This window comes from Rattus norvegicus, chromosome 17 (genome assembly GCF_021556685.1).
Source record: "Rattus norvegicus strain SHRSP/BbbUtx chromosome 17, alternate assembly SHRSP_T2T, whole genome shotgun sequence".
Taxonomy (NCBI): domain Eukaryota; kingdom Metazoa; phylum Chordata; class Mammalia; order Rodentia; family Muridae; genus Rattus; species Rattus norvegicus.
Window position 1 is genome coordinate 58,141,879 of NC_141550.1, and position 23,028 is coordinate 58,164,906.

The 23,028-nt window shown below is 46.7% G+C and overlaps 1 non-coding gene across 6 annotated transcripts in view; it reads left to right on the forward strand.

The window, feature by feature from the left end:
* The window catches only part of LOC120097736 (uncharacterized), a 47,493-nt gene extending 24,668 nt beyond the window's left edge, over nt 1-22,825 (forward strand). For 2 of the 6 annotated variants that reach the window (XR_015641713.1, XR_015641717.1), the window contains exons 3-6: nt 5,882-6,195; nt 8,433-8,488; nt 20,574-20,773; nt 22,348-22,825. This is a non-coding gene — a transcript (uncharacterized LOC120097736). Of the gene's footprint in view, nt 1-5,881; nt 6,950-8,432; nt 8,489-11,617; nt 11,744-20,573; nt 20,774-22,347 lie in introns of those variants that run through there. The other 4 variants (XR_015641716.1, XR_015641715.1, XR_015641714.1 and 1 more) reach the window with 4 other exon arrangements.
* The last annotated feature ends 203 nt before the right edge of the window (nt 22,826-23,028 follow it).

The window sequence follows — 23,028 nt, forward strand, 5'->3', positions numbered from 1 at the left end:
CAGAGGAGCAGCCATTGTCCTCAAGCTCTGAGCCATTTTTCTAACCTCCCCACCCCCTCAAGCTTTGCTTGATGAGGTCTTTAGATTATTGACATGTAATGTGATTGGAATATAGTTACATCTAAACCTACCATTCTGCTTCTGTCTTCTGTCTTAAATGCTTTTGTTCCTATTTTCACACCCCCCCCCCCCCCTGAGCACTGTGTACCCTAGTTGTTCTAGAAGTTGCTCTGTAGATCGGGCTGACCTGGAACTCAGAGACCTGCCTGCCTCTACCTCCCGAGTGCTGGGACTAAAGGTGTTGGCCACCACACACAACTTCTTCCCGTTTCTTCTTCTTCTTTTTATTGAACTGATTGGATTTGAAAATAACTTTATTTATAATATTAGCTGGCTTCTTAGCTGGAATCATTCCCCTTGGCCTCTTAGGGTTTGTTTGAGGCTTTTTCATGTGTAATAAAAAGCACACAGTGTAACTCTTCTACTCAGTGAAGTTCAAATATCTGACCATCTTCATCCAAGCTTACCTAACACCTTCTCTGGTGCATTAAAACACACTGGCAGGCACGGCCAGCCTCTTTCTGGCACTGGCTGAGCTGCTTCTGTCTTAACTCCTGCCTATCAGAAAGACCACCCTTCTCCATCATCTCTCTTATTCATTTCTCATTAACGTTTCTTTTAAACCCAGGCCACTCAAAACGTGGGAAAGCACCTCCACTCACTGCGCTGGTTAAGGAAAAGTCTGAGTGAACAGCACCGAGTTTATTATTCTACCTCAGACCTTCCTAGCTGGGCTGACACTGATGCTTGGCAATTCAAGATCAAAGACCAGCATTCCTTCTGTTGATCTCCTTTGCAATTATTGAAACATTGTTAGTCTTTTCATTTTGTTTTTGTGTTTGGGATCTGATCTGTGGCCTTCCACATGAGCTTAGCAGACTCTCTCTGAGCTACATCCTTAGCATGAACAGCATGAACAGTAACTCTGTGAAGTTATTGCTCTCCATTAATAGTTTGGGAAACTGAGTCACAAGCATGTGGGAGAATTCATTCATAAGCCCCAAAACACAAATTGGGGCTGGCATTCTTAGCAGAAGAGAGAATTTTCTTAGCTGCCACACTCCCAGAGAATGTGTCATTCTAGGGTGGGGACATTCTTCCACAGCATTGTTTACAAGATAGCACCAGCTTAACTCAGGTTCCCTGCTCTGTCTTTCCCTCACGGTTGGAGGACGCTCAGACTGTGGTCCTCCCTCACTCCTCTGATCTGAGTCAGCTTTCTTGGAGACAGCTGTTGAGAAAACACTCTCTACACCCAAGAAAGCCAGATGGTGCCAGGTGCCCTTATGGCTTTACCTGTCAACCCGAACAACCTAACCTCACCTGAGAGGAAACCCTTACTTGAGGAATTCCCCAGGTCAAACCAGTCTGTGCAGATCATCTTGATTATTAATTGATACATGAGGCCCCAGCCCATGGTGGGCGGCACCATTCCCTGGGCTGATGCTCCTAGGCTGTATAGAAAAGCGAGCTAAGCATGAGCCAGCAAGTAGCATTCCTCCACGGTTCGAGCTTGTGTTCCAACCCTGGCTTCCACCGATGATGGATGGTGACCTAACAGTCCATCACTGTAAGAGGAACACCATCTCTTGGTCAGAGTGCTTTATCATCACAATAGACGGGAAATGAGAAAAACAGCACCAGGCTGAAGCCTCAGACAGACATCTCCCCAGAGAAAGCAACCTTGCTGTGTAATGCTGACAGAAGCCTCACCAATCCTGTTATTTCATTACATTCAAGTTCCACAGATCTTACTTTACCTCTGCTGGCCCACAGCAGAAGGGAACAGTTTATCAGAATAGTCATTTGGCATCTCCTTAGAAGAACAAAGCTTCTAAAGATTTTAAAATGATACTGCTTTTGTAAAAATCAAATTCATAATGAGCAAGTGGTAGGGGAGGGTGTAGCCAGCTTCCCTCAGGCACTTTTGTTTTTACTTTTGAGAGGGTCTTTACAGCCCAAGGTGGCCTTGAACTCTCTCTCCTATTTATCACAACCTCAAAAGGGATGCCAGGCCCTGTGATATCAAATGGCAGTGCACTGGAAGCCAGGCAGACTTAATCCTTATTTATTTTTGAAGTGACTGTTGGCTGACATGAAGTTGCAGGATGGTCCTTGGAGATCTCCAGTCCCAGGTATCCACCCGCTCCACAGGACAGTGTGAAACCAGGTTTGCCTTGGTTCTCCGTGCTGCTGGTCAGTGCTGGGTTACAGGGGAACATTGAGTCATCCTCACTGCAGGCAGGTTGACACCATCATGATGACCTTCCTCTTCCAGCTCCTCGTCCCCACCTCAGGGCAAACACTTGCCTGCCCTCCACCTCTTCAATTTTGTCATTCTGAAAATATCAGTAATCATAGACCAATGAATTGCCTGTGATGCTATTGTTGACGAGTGTGGCCGAGTTGACTCTCATTTTGTTTGGACTTTTGTTCTTGTTCCTCCGTCCCTGTTTCCATGTAGGCTTGACTGTTAGAATGCTATTTTGATTTTCACAGTATTTTGAGTGTACCTCTTTGTAATACACACACACACACACACACACACACACACACACACACATTGTCATCCACTGTTTCTTATCATTAAACCAGTTTGAAAGCAGTGTAGCAACCTTATTTTATTTTATTTTCAGTTCTTCATTCTTTCTTGTTATAACAGAAGTTGCCTTAGATATTTCTCCTGTGTATACCTAGAACAACATTAAAGAGACTATAATCTTTGCCTTAAAAACAATTGAGAAGACCCAGGAAAGTAGCCTCCTGCAAGCATCTGATTTATCCCTTCCGCTCTCTGTGATCTCCATATCTGCCAAGAATCCTCCTCAAACCATTTCCTACTGGGGAATCTCCTTTAGCTTTCCGTGGTATGTCTGCTGGCCATGAGCTTCCGTTTTCTTCTTCATGTGGCAGGAGAATAAAGGTGTGAAGATACTAGATTAGCATTTGAAAGGAGCCTCCTGACAAGGAGGATTCAGACTCTTCTCTCCGGGGCTTCGTGCAGAACATGAGCAAGAAAAGTCTGTGCTGTACCAGTCAGAGAGAAGGCAGGTGCTGTGTGAATGGCCTACGCTGACTCAGGACACGTGTGGCCCAGCAGTGTTAATCATAGCTTTTCCTACTTGACTAACTCCCATTCTCAAAGCATCTCTCCCTTTCTTAATGGTCTCTATTAACTATTTCTATTACTAGCCACACATCTCTAGCACAATTTATTTTATTTTATTACAAAGTTTTAAAAAACATATTTTATGTGTATGAGTGTTTGCTTGGATGTATGTGTGTACACTACTTGTGTACTTGTGCAGCGGGAGTACGGAAAAGCGCTTTGGATCTCCTGGAACTGGAGTCCTCCATGGTTGTGAGCCAGGACATGGGCGCAGGAGACTGAACCTGGAATCCTCTGCATGAGCAGCCGATGCTCTAACCACTGGGCAACGCCTCCAGCTTTCCGTTACAATGTCATTTTAATTGTTTTCCCTATTTTCTTGAGATACTGCTTTTCCTCCAAGGTCTTCAGGCCCTGCTGTGTCTTGATTTGAACTGTTTTGAGCTCATCCTGTTTCTGCTTGGCTCAGACTCTTGGGTCTGTAGGCATGTGTCTTTTGTTACCTTCTTGTTTCTTGTAAAGATTTCTGTGTGCTGCCTCCCCACCTTCATCTTTCTGCAGCAGTAACAGCGGGAAGGACAGATCTTTTCCTGTAGTTAGGTGAGACTCTGGGACTTCTTCCTGTGGATTTCTTCAGTGTTTGGACTGAATGATGCTTGTAGTTCTAACCTAAAGTCCATGTGCCCTTCCGTTGGCCACCCACTCTGCTTCTGAGCTTAGCCACTGAGGTTTTCCAGTTATAAAAATCACTTGCAGTTCACTACCCATCCTATTTCTGGATGGGGGTTTTCCTTTTTAATAAGTGGTTTTTGTAATTGCTCATTGAACATTTTTTACGAGCAAAATCACAGGATGGCCTATGGTTAAATATCATCTGAGGGGTTAGGCTCACTGCAACCCCCTCAAATTATCAAAATGTGTCAACGAGTTTTTCTTTGGAGACAGGGAGACTCACGGCTCACTCCTAGCAAGCCTTTCCCTGCCCCTGCCGAGCCTGCCCAGTCGGTCTACATTGTCGACAGTCTACATTGTTCACAGTCTGCCCTGCTTCCCAAACTTTCTTTTAAACTATGCCTATTCAGATCAATTGCCCATTTTATAGATTGTTTACTTACTTAAAAACTGCACATTATTTTTATTTGTCTTATGTGATTGTGGGTGGGGGAATCACTTGTACCATATGTAGTACAGGTGTGGGTGTCAGAGGACAGCTTGCAGGAGCTGGCTCTCCTATTCCATTGTGCCGTGCCTGGGTATTGAAGTCAGGTTGCCAAGACAATGAGAGGCACCGTTACCTTGGGAGCCATCTCACCGGCCTTTACATTTTTTGGTATATCGCAGGTAAGCTTCTTAGGTAGTCTGTGTATTAATTCCTGAACAGATATTTCAAATGCCTAAAAGAGGTAAGATTCCCAGCCGTGTTGGGTAGTTCAACTGGACACAAACCAAAGTCATCTGTGAAAAGGGAAATTCTATCAGATAGATTTGCGGGCCAGCCTGTGAGCTTTTTTTTGATTGCTGATTGATAGAGAAGTTGCCATACCACCCCGGGTAGGTGATCCTGGGTTAGATAAGAGATCAAGCTGAGATTCCAAATCACATTTATGTAGCTGGAGAATGGGAGGTAAATTATATTTATGCGGGGTTGTGTCCTTGACACCAGTATCTTTCAGGAGTCTCTTTGTTTAGAGACCACTAAAGAGGCAGAATCCACCCACCTCTGCTTCCCTATACTCTTACCCATATTGCTCCTAAAGTGGCATCTTCCAGGTCACATAAATGTGTTCTCTTCTTTGGCCTTAAGCTGAACAGCCCATGGAAAGCCAGCAGCAAGCAGGGCTCCTCCATGGGTTCTGCCTCTTCTCCCACTTGAGTTCCTACTCCCACTTTCCTCAGTGATGGACTGTGATGGGATGTGTGAGCCAAATAAACCCTCTCCTCCCCAAGTTGCTTTCAATCATGGTGTTGTGTTTTATAAAAAGATAGATAGATAGATAGATAGATAGATAGATAGATAGATAGATAGACAGACAGACAGACAGACAGATAGATAGATAGACAGATAGACAGATAGATAGATAGGGAAACAATATGTTTGGTGGAGTTTTGGTAAGGTGTTGGGGTAGGGGGTGTCTCCGAGGGCCCATGCTGAGGCATCCCTTCCCCTGAGGGACCAGCCACACAGTATAGCATAGAAGAGAGTTTATTCAGGGCATGGGGAGGGGAGTTGAGAGTGTAGTAGAGACAGAGAAAGACAGAGAGAGAGAGAGAGAGAGAGAGAGAGAGAGAGAGAGAGAGAGGTGGAGGAGTAGAGGAATAATGGAAGGAGCATGTGGAGAGAGAGGAGGAGGGGAATGAGAAGAGAGGGGCAGTAGGAGGGAGGGGACAGAGCAAGAGCAAGAAGGCAAGAGAGGAAGAGGAGAGCAGCCCCTTTTAGAGTGAGCCAGCCATACCTGGTATGGCTGGTAACTGTGCCAGGTAACTGTGGGGCAGAGCCTAGACAAAATGCTAACATTCCCCTGTTTTGGTTTATTTAAAAAAGGAAAAATTAGAAAGAGGTGATGGTGGAGGGGGGTATATGGTTCGAGTCTCTTGTCAAGTCCAGGCGTTTACTACACCCAGGACAGCTCCAGAGATGCGACTCCCAGATGTTCAATCTTCTCCCAGACAAAGACACTTCTACTGGACCTGTTCCTTCTGATCTATCCACAGATGGTTCCACAGACCCTGGACAGCAAGGAAACAGCCAACTCTCCTGAGAATGGAGCAACATCCCCACACCCACGTTCCTAGGTTCTCCAGAGACATGGCGCCCCAAAGTCAGCAGGAAGTAGCTAAAGATCACGACAACCATATTCCTGCTCCACCATCATCTCTTCCTAATTTTTACTTCTTTTTTTCTTTTCTTTTTTTCGGAGCTGGGGACCGAACCCAGGGCCTTGCGCTTGCTAAGCAAGCGCTCTACCACTGAGCTAAATCCCCAACCCCTAATTTTTACTTTTTAAATTACACCAGAATGGGAAAATGTTAGTATTTTGTCTAGGCTCCACCCTACCTTTACCTAGCAACATCCAGAGATGCCTGACTCACTATAAAAGGGTCTGCTGTCCCCCTCTTCTCTCTTTTGCCTTCTTGCTCCTGCTGCCCCTTTCTCCCCATGCTCATGGCCAGCGCTCTCTCTCTCTCTCTCTCTCTCTCTCTCTCTCTCTCTCTCTCTGTCTTTCTCTGTCTCTACTAACCTCTCAACTCCCCTCCCTATGCCCTGAATAAACTCTCTCCTATGCTATATTGTGTGGCTGGTCCCTCAGGGGAAGGGATGCCTCAGCATGGGCCCTCAGAGGCACCCCTTTGCCTCACACCTTACTGCACCTCTACCAAACATATTCCTTCTCACTCTACCTTTGAATAGAACACAACACATGGTGCTTCCTCACAGCGACATAATGCAAACTAGGACAGCAGTTCTTGCCAAGGAGCTCTGTATCGTAAGAGGACATGGCTGCAGTTTGCAGTCAGTGTCACCTCTGACTTTCCATATTGTATGTGTACAGGGTCAGGGTCAGGAAGTGAGGCTCCTTCTGGGTCAGCGCAGGCCTAGCATGTATGGACTTCCTTTAGAGAACCTCAGATTCCTTGTTGGCATCTCGTCGCATCTTTCAGTTCTTACCATTTTGGTGCTGGCCTTTGGTGGCCACATTGCTTCGGGAATCTGACATCTGAGGAGTTTCTGCAGCTGATTGCTTATCCTAAGCACATGGAGGTTGGAGATGGGGATGTCTGGTGAGCCTTGGGTCAGATAAAGAGAAGTCTCAGATTAGATCGTAGCTCAGTGCAGGAACAGTTGCCGGATGCTGGAGGCCTTGGATGTGGTTCCCAGTGTCCCCTACCCCCAAATAAAAGTTTCATAAGTGGGGCAGGAAGCTACCAGATAGGTCTAAGGATGGGGCTCTGAAGGGTCTCTGTTCTGTCTCCCTGAGTAGCTGCCAGTCTGCTGGTTTTCAGAATTATTCCAGAGTTATAGATGAGGTGAGACCAAGGTAAACTGAGATACCACAGGGCTCAGAATGCTTACCAAGATCTTGCCAAGATTTCCTTTAGAAAAGAAAAGATTTATTTCTTGTGTGCATTGGTGTTTTGCCTGCATGTATGTCTATGTAAGGTGTTGGATCTCCTGAGGTTGGAGTAATAGATGGTTATGGTTATGAGCTGCCATGTGGGTGCTGAAAACCAAACCCAGGTCCTGAAAAGCAACCAGAGCTCTTAACTGTGGCTCCATCTCTTCAGCCCTAATGTTTTTTCCCCACAGGTGGTGTGTAAGTCTTTGTTTACTCCTCAAATTCTGCAAGGTTATTTATTTTATCAGCTACATTAAAGCATAGAAGTTGTATGTATTTATGGATATACTGTGCATTTATGTTTGGATATATGTGGTGTGTTTGTGAACGTGTACAGCACATGCATGTGTAGGTGTAAGCACCCATGTACGTATGTTGAGGCCACAGGAAGATGTTCAGTGTCCTGTTCTATCATTCTCTGCTGTATTCCTTTGGGCAGGGCAGGCTGTCTCACGGAATCCGAAGGACTCTGGTTTGGCTAACCTAGGTGGAACTTCTTGTCTGTGCTGGGGTTTTCAGCTCTCACAGCCATGCCAGGCTTTTGTGTAGGTGTTGGGAGTTTGAACTCTGCTCCTTAAGTATATACAGAGTGTTCTTACTCATTTCTACGTATGCTGTTTAGCCGGATGCAGACATTTATTTCAAACTGCATCATTTCTTTATGACGGCCTGTACATCAGCACTCAGCCAGCACAGTGGCTGGGGATGTTCCACTGTGCTCCGTACCTCCCAGAACACATCCAAACCCAGGGATCTTCAGATACGTGACCTGCCTCGAGTTGCGGGCAATGCTTAGCCTGTAGCCACTTTAAACGTGGGAATAGGATTAGGAATAGTGGTTAGGGCAGACATGGAGTATCTCCCAAAGTATAGACTTAGAACCTGGTCCCAGGAATGTTCACAAGTGGTCTAAATTGTGTGACAAACGTTTCCTCTCCATTTTCTTCCTGGGACAGTCCTAGAGTGCACCAGCACATCTAAGCTTAAGGAGGCCCTAGGTATAAGAAGCAATCAGTTATTTATCTTGACATTTCCTGGGTCCCTCGAACCACAGAGCACTCTTTTACACCTTCCTTTGACTGACAGATTGTTGTTTATCCTGTTATCTTCCTGAAATCTTATAAAATATGGTGGTTCCTCCACACCAGGTTGCTTAGGACATCAGTGCTGGACCCTTAAGGACACGAAGACCTCAGTCATTCAGGTGAGTCTGATGTCACATCCTTGCTGCTCCAAGTCTCTAGTGACCATAGTACAAGTAGGGTAACAGGCCAAGGATGCTAAGTCATAGGACTGTTGTGCGGTGACGACACTAGCTTGTGTGTGTAGACTACTGGAGCCAGGTCATGGCAGACAGTGAGTTTTATGTGCATTAGTAATTTGGCCTGAGGGCATTTTTAAGAGTTTGTGTTGCATTCATTACCATTGAATTATTATTACAATGTGGTTTTGATCTATTATTCTAACCTTTTCTTAATAAAATGGCCAAGAGGGAAGCTTAGTCCTGCATGACTGTGGAGTGACAGTACTTCCTGTGTGGAGTGACAGTACTTCCTGTGTCTCCTTTGCTCCCTTTTTTATGGGTTCTTTTTGTCATAGCATTCCAAATTCATTGATATCTGTGGGTCTGGCTGGGGCTTGAGGTCACAGTAAAGTTCTCCTTGAAGTGAGATTTCAAAGAATGGGGAAAAAGTAGGGAGAGGCTTTCTCTGGGAAAAAGAGTTAGAATCAAAGGACAAGGAAAGGATGAACATCATTCAGTAAACACCCCTGGGAATGGACAGCAGTGAGCTTCAGGACCATCAAGGGAAGAGTCAGCCAGCAGCCTAGTAAATCTCACATGGGGTCCTATTGCATGCTCCAGAATTAAGCCTCTTCCTGGAGGGAATGCTGGCTTCCCACCTCTGCCTCCAGGAAGGGAGATGGCAGGGTTGTAGCACCAGTGTTATGTCATGCCTCCGACACCTCCACCCTGAGAATGGAGGGCAGAGCTCCTCTCTTTAGAGCTGCCTTGTCACCTGGCAGATTTCTACTGCAGACTCAGGTTCAGGGCAGCTCTACGTTTCCTCCTGGGTCTGTCCTCTAGAAGAACATTGAGGAGCCAACGTGACATTCCCAAAAGGAAAAAGTGCATCCCTGATCCCCCAGAGAGTGAGAACAGAGACTCCAAGGGCCAGGTGTACACTAGGCTGCATAGAGCTCCCCAGTGTAGGTGATCTCAGAGTAAAGGACACTCCAAGTGTCCTGTCAACACTCACTGAGGAGTAAAACTACCTTTGCAGGAGCTCCACTTTGATCTACAGCAGGTAATGAATTAAGGCTGGCAAAGGCCTTGCCTTTTCCCCCAGGAAGGAAAAAGTCTGTCATGATTGTTGTGCATAAAAATTCTAGGCCCCTGTCTACTGTATGTTTGAACCTTCCACTGGTCCATACTTTGAAATGATGACCCCCTAATCACCATGCCACTACACAGCTTACAAGGCTGGGTCTTCTGAGCAGCCTGGCATCTCACAGACAGCTTCAACCATGGCATCCTGTCTGAGCCCAGGCTGGACCCCAGGAACAAGTGACTGGAGGGAAGCACCATGCCTGGGTGGTGGTGGGGGGAGTTCACCTTGCTGGAGGAGGCTCAGGGCTGGTTCACTGTTCTGCAGACACAGGTAGAGCTGGCTCATTTACAGCCAAAATATTGTGTTCAGTGCAAAGTTCTGTTTTGCTGTAAAGTTATAAATGATGACACTCAGCCTGGTTCCTGCGAGTTCTCACTCCCGAGGATCTGCTTGCTCTAGCTGCTTCTCCGTTACCGCTTTCACACACCGTCTTCTTGGCCGTTGTTACCACGCCCAAGACTTGCATAGCGTTCCACAGACTGTGCTAGCATGGCCCCACACCATGCTAGCCCCAAGCGTTCTGTAGACTAGCACGCCTTCCTGTCACAAGCTCTGTTCACACTCCCAACACCCAATGAGATCATTACTCAGCAGACTGGAGCCCGACAACCAGATTTATATGTTAAATGCTCAATGTACAATGCATCCACACAATTAACTTACAACCAATTGATGAGATATAATGCCCACGTAGACACACAAAGGCCTGTACACATCCGTCCCTTAAGAACATTCATAACAACCTGTAAAGGTGCAGAGAGGAATCTTAACATCCTCCTCCATGCTCTCTCCGCTCTTCTCCTTCTTCGCTCCAGTCTCCTCTAAAACTTTTCTCCTGCCCATCCTTCCTTCTCGTCCAATGGCAAGCCTTGTTCTATCTTGTACCTGCCTTCACCTATATGACATCATCCTACGGTTCTGACTGGAAGAGAGGAGCCAAGAGCTGGTGTCCATGTCTGAGACTGAAGCACAGCCCAGGACTCTCTAGGCTTGGAGGAGAGCTCAGTCTCCATGCATCCCCCACCTTTATAGCCCCCTGGTGTCAGCAGTTGTACTGAGTGGCCTCTGTCTGGTTCATATACCCACCCTGTCTTGTTTGTCATTTGGTGCATTAAAGAAAAAGACTTTCCAAGGAGTCTGGCTGGCATGGCTGGTAACTGCCTGTTGGGCAGCTCCTGGAGGGGTGTGGGGTGCAGTCTGTGGGTCTCACTCCCGTTCTATCCAGGCTTGTGATGGGCTGGGCTCTGGTCTGCTTTATTCTGCTGGGCTCTGATCACAGCTACCACCTTCAAGCCAGAGTGTATACCTTTAATTTATTCTGGAAACACTTCCCACAGCTAATCTGGACCTGCCCCGGAACCCAGAGCTTACAGGAACATAGGATTCCATTGGGGAGTTCTTGGGTGGAACACTAGGGACCGGCAGTCTCCTTGTGGAAGATACCACAGGCCCGTGTGAGGAAGGGGTCTTCCAGCCGGGACAAACCATTTCATCCCCTCTTTCCTGAAACATGACTTTAGGGAGGACAAAACTCTGAGTCTCTAGCAAGTTCCTTGCCCTGGGATTTTCATTTCTGCAGCAAAAGACAGAAACTGTGGCTCAATTTAATGAGCTCTGTTGGGGTTGCTGTGAATTGCTTTTATTGGGCTTGCACACTGAGAGGCCAGGACCGCACTCCTTCCTGCCTGCCACCTCCCACAGAACCTTCCAGGCACCTCGCAGCACCAGCCTGAACACCCAGACCTCAGCTGGTATCACTCCTCATGAGCATCACACACCGAATCCAAGTGCGGAATTAAATTAGACTCAAAATGGTCACATAACACCTGGGTCTCTGCTGATGGTCACCAGTGACAGCGAGTGCTGATTTTCTGTGGCCAGGCTCTCTTTCTCCAAAGCTCCCTCATTTGAAGCCCCTGCTGCTTGTCTCTTCTATTTTGCAGCTTTCTCTGTTAAGGTTGCCACCATCACCGAGCTGGTGTTTATTTCTCTCTTGCTGTCCTCCGAGGTAGCTGGGCCTAATTCTGTCCTTCATCCCCTACCACACGGCACTTGGATACAACACTCAGGTATTAATTCTGATCAATAATGGAAATATATTCTTTAGCTGGCAGAGGCCGCTCTTCTGTGCTCAGCCATGGTGGAGGTGGGGTGTGGGAGGGAAGGACTCAGTTATCTTTTACGGCCTCCAGTGGCAACTCGGCCCAAGGACATTAATATGGTGTCAGACGGCAGCCAACACCACAGAAATCACATGGCCCTCCATGGCAACACAGGCCACGGGACATCCACACAGACCCCAGGTGTGGTAGGGCCCTTGGCCCTCGGTGGTAGCACCATTCTTGACTGATGGAATGGAGCACACCCATTGCTCTGTATCTTCAAGGGTTAGTAAGAAGACCCCTCACAGCTTCTATTTCCTGTCTCCTGGAACCAGGACACGTGACACATTGGGTGCTTCTGTTGGCAGTTTCCCGCTGAGACAGGCGTCTGGCCATCCCAGCCAACAACAGTAAATTATCCTGAACCCCCCCCCCCCACACTAACCCATCTTTCTGTGAATTGTACCAAGTGGCTTCTGTTGATAACAGAGGGAACAGATACGTGCTGCTGAAACCTCTGGTCTATTAAAAAAGACCCCGAGCAGGGAAGTTGCTGCTGTGTATGTAACAGATCTCTGTATGTATTAATTCAGGCAAGGAACACTGAAGGCTTTGCTGTGTGCATAATTAAACCACTATTTTTCTACAAGAGGAGAAAACTGAGTACACAACGCAAACACTGCAATTTGTAGCAAACAATCTGAAATCTGAGTTATTTGGGGCTGCATGTGTGGACCTTGTGTCTACATTGTATGTTTAAAACCAAGGCCGCGGGTCTGGAGAGATGGCTCAGTGGGTAAGAGCACTGACTGCTCTCCCAGAGGTCCTGAGTTCAAGTCCCAGCAACCACATGGTGGCTCACAACCATCTGTAATAAGATCTGATGCCCTCTTCTGGTGTATCTGAAGACAGCTACAGTGTACTCACATATATAAAATAAATAAATAAATCTTTAAAACTAAGGCCGCAGTGAGGTCATGTGACAACACAGGTAAGCTGGGCCATTTCATGTTCAGATATCTTATTCCATTACCAATCATTTTACAGCCCCCACAGTCAGCTTATAACAAAGGTTTTTAAAAAGGAAGCCATGAGTTAGCATAATGCAAATATTACATCTACTCATGGATATCTACATATACTACACACATAGAACACAGACACACACACACACACACGCATGCACACGCACACAGACACACAAACATCACAGAGAGAGAGGCGGGGGAAGGAGGGAGAGAGAGAACACACACTTGGTGAATGTGAGCTATGTACAGAGATGCGAAATATACGGGTTCTCAGACTTTCCACCTCCTCTGGCAGAGACATGAGGAAGGAGCTTCTGCTATGGCGATACAATGTCAGTTTGCAAACTGGAAATTAAGCCAGGGAGCGCCTCAATGGTAGACTTAAGCTCATGGTACTTTACCTTGGTAGCTACATCTCTCAGCTCTGCGTCATCACCACTGAAATATCTGATTCAAACAGCTTAAAGCAGGAAGGTCTTATCTTGGTCATGGTTTCAGAAGAGTCAGTCCATCGAGGCATGAAGCCCTGGTAGAGCAGCCCTCTGCATGGAGGACAGGAAATGGAAACGCTGGCTCTGGGCCAGCTATCTCTCTCCCACACCTTTTAAATTACACCTGGGCTTCCACCAGGGTGATGGTGACACTCTATTCAGGCAATCCTCTCTGGAAGCATCCAGGAGAGCATTTTACCAGGCTCTTAGGCTATTATGAAGGTTAGCCCTCACGGCAGCTTGGGTGAACGAAGTCACAAGCCATCATTTTCACCATGTTCCTCTCAGTTGATGTGCACCAACTAGGTTTTGTTGCTCTGTGCTGGAAACCTCAGTTAAGTGGTTGCCTCCATCAGATTGCTCCTGGGCCTGTCAGTGAAGCATCTTGATTAATCATTGATGGGAGAGGGTCCAGCCCTCTGCGGGTGGTGCCATCCCTAAGCTTGTGGTCCTTGGGTTGTATAAGGAAGCGGGCTGAGCAAACCAGTAAGTAGCACCCTCCATGGCTTTTGCCTTGGCTTCTGATTGTGTCCTGCTCTGACCTCTCTCAATGACCAATCATGATGGGATTCTGTAAGGCAAATAAACTTTTCTCATCAAGTTGCTGTGACCAGTACAGTAACAGAAGGTAAATCATGGTTAAGCCACAACCTTAACCCCACTCTGGAACTGTTGTGGTTTGAATGAGAAGTGCCTGTCATAGGTGCACGTATCGGGCACTTGGCACCTGGGTGGCAGTGCTGTTTAGGCAGATTATAGGTCTTTTAGGGTAGAAGTCTTGTGAAGGAAGTTTGTCATTGGGGGTGGGCTTTGAGGGCTCATTCCACTTCCTGTTTTCTCTCTGTCTCCTGTGTATAGTTGAGATGTGCTCTCTCAGCTTCCTGCTCAGGGCAGTTGCTCCATGTCTTCCCTAGACTCTCTGTCTGGAAGCCTGAGCCAAAACTAATTCTTTCTTCTGTGAGTCCCTGCTGGTCATGTGTTTTATCACAGTGACAAAAAAGAACTGACGCAGCCACATTTCAGGAACACTGTACTATGCCCATGATCTTCCACATAGGACTCAGAAACACCCATTCAATCTGCTCAGGGTGGGAACTAAACACAAATTCCAGGTTGAGAAACTAGAAGCAGCCCAGGTTTGCCCCACCCCCAGCTCCAGTTCTTAACTACATACACTGAGTTATTTCCCAGTATGTGGTGAAGAAGAACATACAGGAGGAGCTAACCCACATGTGTTCAAGTTGAGTGTCTTTCCCCTCAGTGAAGCTCTTGGTTTTGTTTCCTCTTCAGACCCCTCACCTGGGAGTTTTGTCTTGGCTGCCCACCCGGCAGAGTGTTGCTCTTTTGAGCCTCCTTTCTTTCCCCTGAAGTTTAAAAGTGGGCTGTCAGTTATGCTAGCTGTCACTCCAGTATGTGTCATGGGACCCAGCACCTGACTGGGCTTCATAAATGTTCCTAAAACCTGACTAACTACATAGAAAACTTGGCTGTGGTGAGGGGCATAAGTAGCTAAGCATGGAGAACAGCCTGGCAGGCCTAGCAGTAACTCCCAGATCAGCAAAACCAACTATTGCTCAGGGAACTCCAGGCACAACCAAAGTGCCAGCCCCCTCTCTCATTGGAAAGCAAAGCAAGAAACAGATTAAGAATTGATTAGCGCATAATGTAAATATTGATTTTGTTCACGTGTTTTCATGTGTGATTGTATGTGTATATGGTGCATTTATACTTTGGGTGTCCTTTATTTCTCCCTGCCGTTCATACAGGGCCTCTCAGTGAAGCTGGATCCAGGATGGTTAACAGCAAGTGTTGGGGTTACAGGTGCATGGCCACACCCAGTGTTTTACATGGGTGTGGAATTTGAATTCAGGTCTTCATGCTTGCAAGCAAGTGTCTTGCTCATGTATATTTTAAAAAATCCAGTGACAGTGTCTTGTAGCTTGAAGGTGACTTCTCCTTGTCCCTCCATTGCTTTTTTTTTGCCTAGCTTCATCTGTGCTTCTGAGCTGGCCCAACCCTCCTAGGAAAACCCACTCCACCTGTAAGAACATACCTGCATCTCTGAAATTCAGAACCCTGTGGTTCCCATGCTCCCTTGGCCTTATGATGAGGTCACTGTTGGTTACTATTATTTAGCTTCCCATAGGCAGATGCTAACGGAGTGAGTTGTATTCTGAGGTCATCTGTAAATGTGCCATGGAAACTGGAACACAGGCTCCCATAGACATTGTGTCACTGAAGGAGCATGTGTCTCTGGCCAAGTCAGAAGACCTACGAACACAACCTGGCAGAACTGGGCCACAGTGGAGTTCTGGGGTTCTCAAGGAGCCCAGAAACCGAAAGAACCGATTCTGCCTTCTTGAGCACAAGACCAGCTGTCAGAAAACAGACAAACAAACCAATCAAACACATTGAAAGGCTTGAGCACTGGTGACTCTAGCTCTTCTGGAACTTTCTTCTCTCTACTGCTCTTTCATTGGTCACCCGTCACAGCTCCTGTCTCACTGCCAAGGACACTAGGTATCATCCCTCTAGCTGCTAGAGTCTACCACAAGATGCTTCTCTAAGCCTCCCCACTTCCTCCAGGCTTCTCATTCTCTTGGAGATTTCCCAGATGAAAGGGAGAATGAACATGATAGATGTGTCCCTAGAAGGAATATAGCAAATCATTTGTGGCCAAGGCATCTGGGATGAGACCTATTATGGTGGTGATCACCTAGGACCAGGACTTAGCCTCCTCTTCACCTGACAGTGATGATGCAGCCCCATGGCTGCCCTGGGAGTTCAGTGTACACAGGCAAAGCTCAGCTCCCAACTCAGCTGCCCCCACATGATCCTTGCCTGGCAGTCTTGGCAGTGCACAGCACATCTTTCTTCATATTTGAATGGCTTCTTTTCCATCCTCACTTGTGTGGCCATGTAGATCTGCATGTTATTGTAAGCACCCATTTCTGTTATTCAGTTGTCTGTTAAATTTAGAGAAAAATAAAAAAGCATGGTTCACCTTCTGTGACTTCATTCTGGACATGTTTTACTCTTCCCTGAGTTGCTTTCCTGCCTCCAGTTGTCAATGATTGCATTTCAATCTCTCTTGTTCTAAGTTTCTGTTGTGATTTCTGCTTTGGGATGAAGCGCTCCATCTTTTTACCTTCTCGTGCTCTTGATCACAGGTTTGAAGGGCCATGTCAGCTCTAAGGTCTGGACCCTCTGTCTCTTTCTAACATCTTTTCCGACCTCGTCTGCTTCTGTTTTTCATTTGTTGCTCTGTCTTTGTATGTTTGGCAGCTTTAAAAGTGCATGTCAGACATTGTGTAAAACGGTCCCGGGAGCTGGACCTTTTAGAGGACGATTAAGGGTTTTTCTTTTTTCTTTTCTGGAAGGCTGGTAAAGTATTTGACAATATTCTGGTATGGTTAAGGACTGGTTATTTGCTGTGATATTTAACTTCCATCACCAACTTGACTGGATTAAGAATCTTCTCAGGAGACATTTCCAGATGTATCTTCTAGGGCATTTTGTGAGAAAATTAACTGAGGAAGGTAGATCCAGCCTAAATAGGGGAGGTACCATCCCACAGTGTAGAGGTGAGGAAAGGAGGGGAGAGGAAAGAGAGAGGGAGAGAGACAGAGAGACAGAGACAGAGAGATGGAGAGAGACAGAGAGAGACACAGAGACACACAGAGAGACATAGAGAGAGACACAGAGAGAGAGAGACAGAGAGATAGAGAATGGGCAAGTATTGGCTTCTCTCTCTCTCTCTCTCTCTCTGATATCTGTTCTATCAAGATGTGATCAAGCAAATCAGGAGTACAAGCACTTGGGAGGCAGAGGCAGGTGGATCTCTGTGAGTCTGAGGCCAGCCTGGACTACAGAGTTGAATTCCAGGACAGCCAGGGCTACACAGAGAAGTTCTGTCTTGAACAAACAGGACAAGAACAATGACAAAAGGCTGTGAGTAAGCAACCTCTGCACTGCCGGCTGTGCCTTCCCCACGACAGAGCAGCTATGTCTTCCCCACTGTGGACTAGATCGCTACTCTGTGAGCCTGATCAAGCCTTTCTCTGGCAAGTTGCTCCTGTCAAGTATTTAACTACACCAGTGAGGAAAATAACCACCAGGTTACCTAAGCTTTTCTCCCTTCCGAAGCCTGGGCTGGAAGCTTGAGAGTTTAAGTGTACCCTCCTTCCATGGCACTCTGGACTTGCATTTTGTTCTTCTAGAACTCTAAGACTATGGGAATTAGTAATGAGCGTTTAATCTCTCAGTGGGTGATTTCTGCCTGGCTTCTGTGGCAGTTAATTTTGTGTCTGGATGAAGGGATGTCTAGAGAGACATAAAGCTTTCCTTCTGGCTATGTATGGAGCTTTTCTGAGATTAGCATGTGAATGGATGTACTCAGTAAAGAAGGTTGCCTTGCCAAAGTGGTGGATATCATGCAGCTCACCACAGAAGGCCAGGGAAGAACAAAGGGCCCAGGCAGACTGAGTGCGGTCCGTTTGAGCCAGTCACCCATCTGCCTCAGTGTGCTTGGCTCCCAAGCCTTCAGAGTTGCACCAAGGCTTATATACCATGTCATCTCCAATACCCACCCGAACAGTTCTTAGCCCAGTAGACTCAGACTGAGCCTCACTACCACTTTCCTGGATCTCTAGCTTGCCAAAGCAGAAGGTGGGACTTCTGGCTTCTCGTGTTGATTTTACTTCTGCAGAAACCAGATTAAAACAGTTCTTTGAGCCCTAGGTTTGATGCTGCTGTGAGTCACAACCTACGTCCCCAGAATTGAAGGACCCATGACCTTAGTTGTTTGACCTGCACTTGGAAGCTCTCTTTGGGGATTTCCTTCACTTTCCTGTCGTCAGGGCAGCCACAGTTCTCTCTGCATGTAGCACCTGGTACTGACTCTGGAGAGTTCTAAAAGATTTCTCCTGCTCCAGAATTCTCTCCAGGGGCAGCAGAAGCTGGCCTATAATAAATGCTGTTTTCTTCCTCTCCCTTCCATAGAGGTTGATTCTGTAAGCCCTTTTCAAGTTCATGGGGCTCACTAAATTTTGCTGTCAAGGAGCTTGATCTGTGAAATCAGTGCACATAACTGAGAACTCAGCAGTGGTGTGTGCATGTGTGGTATGTATTGTATGTGGTGTGTATGGGGTGTGTGCGTGCGTGTGTGTGTGTGTGTGTGTGTGTGTGTGTGTATTACACCTGTGGGGTGTGTATGGTGTGTGTTGAATTGTGTGTGATGGTGTGTGTGTGTGTGTGTGTGTGTGTGTGTGTGTGTGTGTGGTGTATTACACCTGTGGGGTGTGTATGGTGTGTGTTGAATTGTGTGTGATGGTGTGTGTGTGTGTGTGTGTATGTGTGTGGTGTATTACACCTGTAGTGTGTGTATGGTGTGATGGGATCTGTGCCTTGAACATTAGGCACTGTCAATGCATTTCTTGTGTCTTGTGGATTTGTCCCCTGTGGGGCAGCTTTGGTTTCTTTTCAGGGCCTTCCAACAGTTGGCCTTTGTGTCTAATCCAGTGTTATAGTTGTTCTCAGTGAGGAACTAATCTGAAATCATCCGCTCAATCATAGCTGGAAACAGATCATGCTGACTTTTAATTCTCAGAAGCCAGGAGGGGCAAGGCCGGAAACTGTTGCTGGGAACTTAATTCTGTTCAACAAAGGGCCGTTGATGGGAGATGCAGAGAGAAGCTGCCTGCTTGTGTCATTCGGAAGGGATGTACAGAACACCCAGACATGTGCCCTGAACTCCAGACGTGCAGACTGCAAAGCTCCCGTGGAAAAACACAGGCTCTCAGGGCATGCAGAGTAACTCGGGTGTGGGAGGAGAAACCCAAGAGATTTTAAGAGAGTGAATGAAATTCTGTTGCTATTGTGATGAAACCAGCAAACAAAGAATAAGGACCAAATTGAAAAGCTCAATAAGACTGGCCCATCGCCATGCCTGTGTGAGCAATGAAAACGGTATCTGGTTGACATTTTGATTAAGAGCAACAGGAAGGGGAGGGTTTAAAGAGACAGTTACTGATGGGCTGAATGACAGCTAGCAGGATGAGGCTTAATGGAATGATGAATAAGAAAGTAGATGTGTGTGTACGTGTGCGTGCGTGTGCATGCTTGTGTGTGTGTGTGTGTGTGTGTGTGTGTGTGTGTGTGTGTACAGGTGCATGTGCAAAGTGTTGTAAAGGCCAGGAGTTGATGACCAATGTTTTCCTCAGCCACTGTTCGTCTTCTCTTTCGAGGTAGGGTTTCTTTTTGAAATCTGGAGCTCACCAGTTCCATTAGGTCTGGTGAGCCCCCAGGAAACAGTGAACCCCAAGAGACTCCTGTGTGTCCATCCTCCAATGATGGGGTTACTTACACATAAGTGCTGCCACACTCAGATTTTCACACGAGCCCTGAAGTTGAATCCTTGTGACTGGCAAGCACCTTACCAACTGCGCTGTCAAAATGAGTTCATTCTTGGGAGAGCTTAGAGGGAATGGGTAAGCATTGTAAGACAGAGGGTGGGATCGAGCCAAGTCGTTAGTTTTGAGTTTGTTATTTTAGTTTCAGACTCTATGTGTTTTCTTTGCATGGACTCCTTTTTGTTACCCTTTTTCCTTTTACACTAACTTTAGTGTTCATTTGTCTTTGAATTCAAGAAAAACTCATCAGGGCCAGCTCAAGATTTCTGTTACCCTGATAACCTGTGCTTCTGTAAACGGTGGTTGAACTCTCACCTACAGAGCACGAGTCTTTCAATTGGCAGACAGTAGCAGGGCACATTGTGGTGAGAGCCGTGCATGGAACCCTTCTCTATGATGTCTCCTTTTGTTTCTGCAACAAAGGCATACCTGACAGCCATCAGCATGCATGATTCCTAAGGTCTGGTTTAATCATATGCCTGTCTCTCAGCCCTCATCAGATAACTCCCAGGAAAGTGACTAGAGCCTACTCACTGGCTGCCATCAGATTTATGAATTGAGGGGTTTTTAACTGCTCAGCCACACAGACTGCAGGGGCACAGAGAGACACAGCATCTGGGTATCTGGCTGTGCTTACTAGCTTGCAGCCAAGTTAAGTCCTTAGAAACAAATACAAAACTGTCCCTGGCTCTGGTGTGCTCACTATGAAACTCGGGCCTTTCAGTGGCTGTCCTAATGAACACACCCTGCGTGTGACACAGATACCCCAGCCCCAGTGTTTTAGAGGGGCTCTTCTGCAGGCCTTCTAATGGAGAAAAGTAAGGCACACAATGAAACTTATCATAAACTCAGTGATGTGTCCTTTCAGGCAACAGCTGTTGACATGAGAAGACAAAGAACTTCAGGCCCCTGCTGCCCCAGTGAAGGCCACTGGGGAGCCACTTGGAAAATGTCTTACTGCAGAGAGCTGCCAGCGATGACGACGACTCTGGCACCAGCTGCACAATCTGAAACCTGTCTCCGCTCAGTCGCACAGACTGGAGGGGCACAGAGAGACACGGCCTCTGGGTAACTGGCTGTGCCTTCTAGTTTGCAGCCAAGTATCTTGGCGTCACGGAGTTCAGACTTGATTGGTCTTGGTGTAAATTGCTGGTCCCTGCTACCCTGCTTTTGGTAGCTGAAGTTTAACGTGGGTGTGTGTGTAAGGGGTCCACACCTGCTGAAACATTTCAGAAGCAGTCCGTGCAGGACACTCATTACACATGAGGAGGACAAGCCAGGCTTCCCCTTCCCACACTTGGGTTCATCGGCTAGAATTTCAAAGATTTCCTTCGTGGGAAAAAGATACCTTAGCAATGTCGAGTAGTAATGATGAATTTTCAAACTGCTGCCATAAAAAGCGAGAACAAATCATAGTCTGTCCTTACATTTCTCTGTAACTTTATACAGTAAAAGACAACAAAATTCGCCTTGTGCAGTGGACATCCCTGCAGGTTTTGACAGGTTTATACCATTTAATCAATTTTGATGAATTTATTACATTGATATGCATATCCATCTGTTACACCCATAATCATATCCAGAGGGGTTCGTCCTCCCCCACCCCCAAATTCCTTCATGCTCCCAGTTGTGGTCAGCTCTCTCTACCACCCCCACTGCTGGCAACCTCTGATCTACTCCTGATGCTTTTGCCTTTTCCAGGATAGTATACAAATGGAAATATCACACAAGGTGAGGCCTTTTGGCTTCGGGCTTTTTCTTCTTTTTGGAGATTGGCTAACAGCAAACGCAAATCTTTCCGCTTCTGCTCGCTGAGAGCTGAGATTACAATAGACACCAACACACCCAACTTCTTAAAATTTAATCTCATTTGGTTAGCTGTATTTGTGAACATCTTCTCCATTGGTGTGTTCTATACAGAGAAAAGAAAACTTGGGGGGTGGGTGTGTTTCTGAGGATCCCAAGAGCCCTGAGAGGGAACATGGTGCTCTCAGGAAACTCGGGCCCCCCACAGAGTTTTTGCCTCTTAAAGGAGGGTGTGCAGGAGTCAGAAAGGTTGACCCATCTGACCTTAGCCTCCCTGCAGCTCTAAGAAGACTGTGGGTTGCTTAGCCTTTCACTGTCTTTAACCAGCTTTGGGATCTGACCTGGGGCTGGGTAATTAACATGACTAATTAGCCGGGCTTCAGTTCTATGGGTAGTAGTGGTTTGGGCAGCACCAGGTTTGTGGAGAAAAGTGCAAATTAACTCTGTGCCCAGGCAGCACCCTTATTACACTCCATCAACAACACAGCTGGAGCAGCCTTACATTTGCTCAGTGTTCACTCATTATGGTAATTGCCTTTCCAACAATGGCTATGTCAACCCCCGCTTCTTTCCTGGAGAAACAGGATTATATATATATATGTGTGTGTGTGTGTGTGTGTGTGTGTGTGTGTGTGTGTGTGTGTGTGTGTGTAAACCTGTGGTGGCTTTGGAGGGGGTTGTCTAGGCTATTACTTGTTTTGTGTACTTGGTTTGATTTTTAGTTTCAAAACCCAAGTCCAAGCCATCAAGTCGGTTCACCTCTGAGGTTGTGTTGACTGGAAGATTTGAATTATGTAGCACCCCCGTGCTTAGATATGCTTGCCTGTGTTTTTCAGATGCGCGCCTATGTCTCAGGATCTCCTTCTGCCACCTCGTCCTGGAGTCTATGACAGATCTTAGCTGTGGCTTAGATGGTAGCTATGGCTGTACTGGGGAGAGAGACCACACATCCATGTGAGTCATGCAGTGTGTGGGACAAGTGGACCGTGTCACAAGACAGAAGAACTGATGAGGTTCAATGAAGTAGGTTCAAGACCCCAGAGAATCTCAGAATTGAGAATGGAACCAGCTCCCTGACAAGCTCCACCTGTCCTTCCACGTAACCATGACACCCCACTGAGAGGACCATCATGATTGGTCATGTAGCATAAAAATGTAGAGTTCTCCATGCTAATGAGGTTTCTAGATAGACCCTAAGTGTTTAGCCAATGAGCTTCCCTGCCTGCTCCTGCAAAAGGTAATTAGTTCCTAGTTCTCCCTGAGTAAGATGTGTGCATTTACATCCTCATTAAATACAGCAGTTTGGACAAGCAAGGATTGTCTCCTATATCAAGGATAACAGGGGATGAGGGATGGGTAGTGGTGGGGCAGTTGGGAGTATGGGTGGCAGGTTTGTTGTAAAGTGCTGCACCCATGCCTAAATCTCTTGAGAAGGCCTTCTCTCTTCCTGCTTATCTGTACTCTAGGCATTCACTTGGAACCAAACCGGATTCCTACCTGTCCCAGGTTCAGCCATA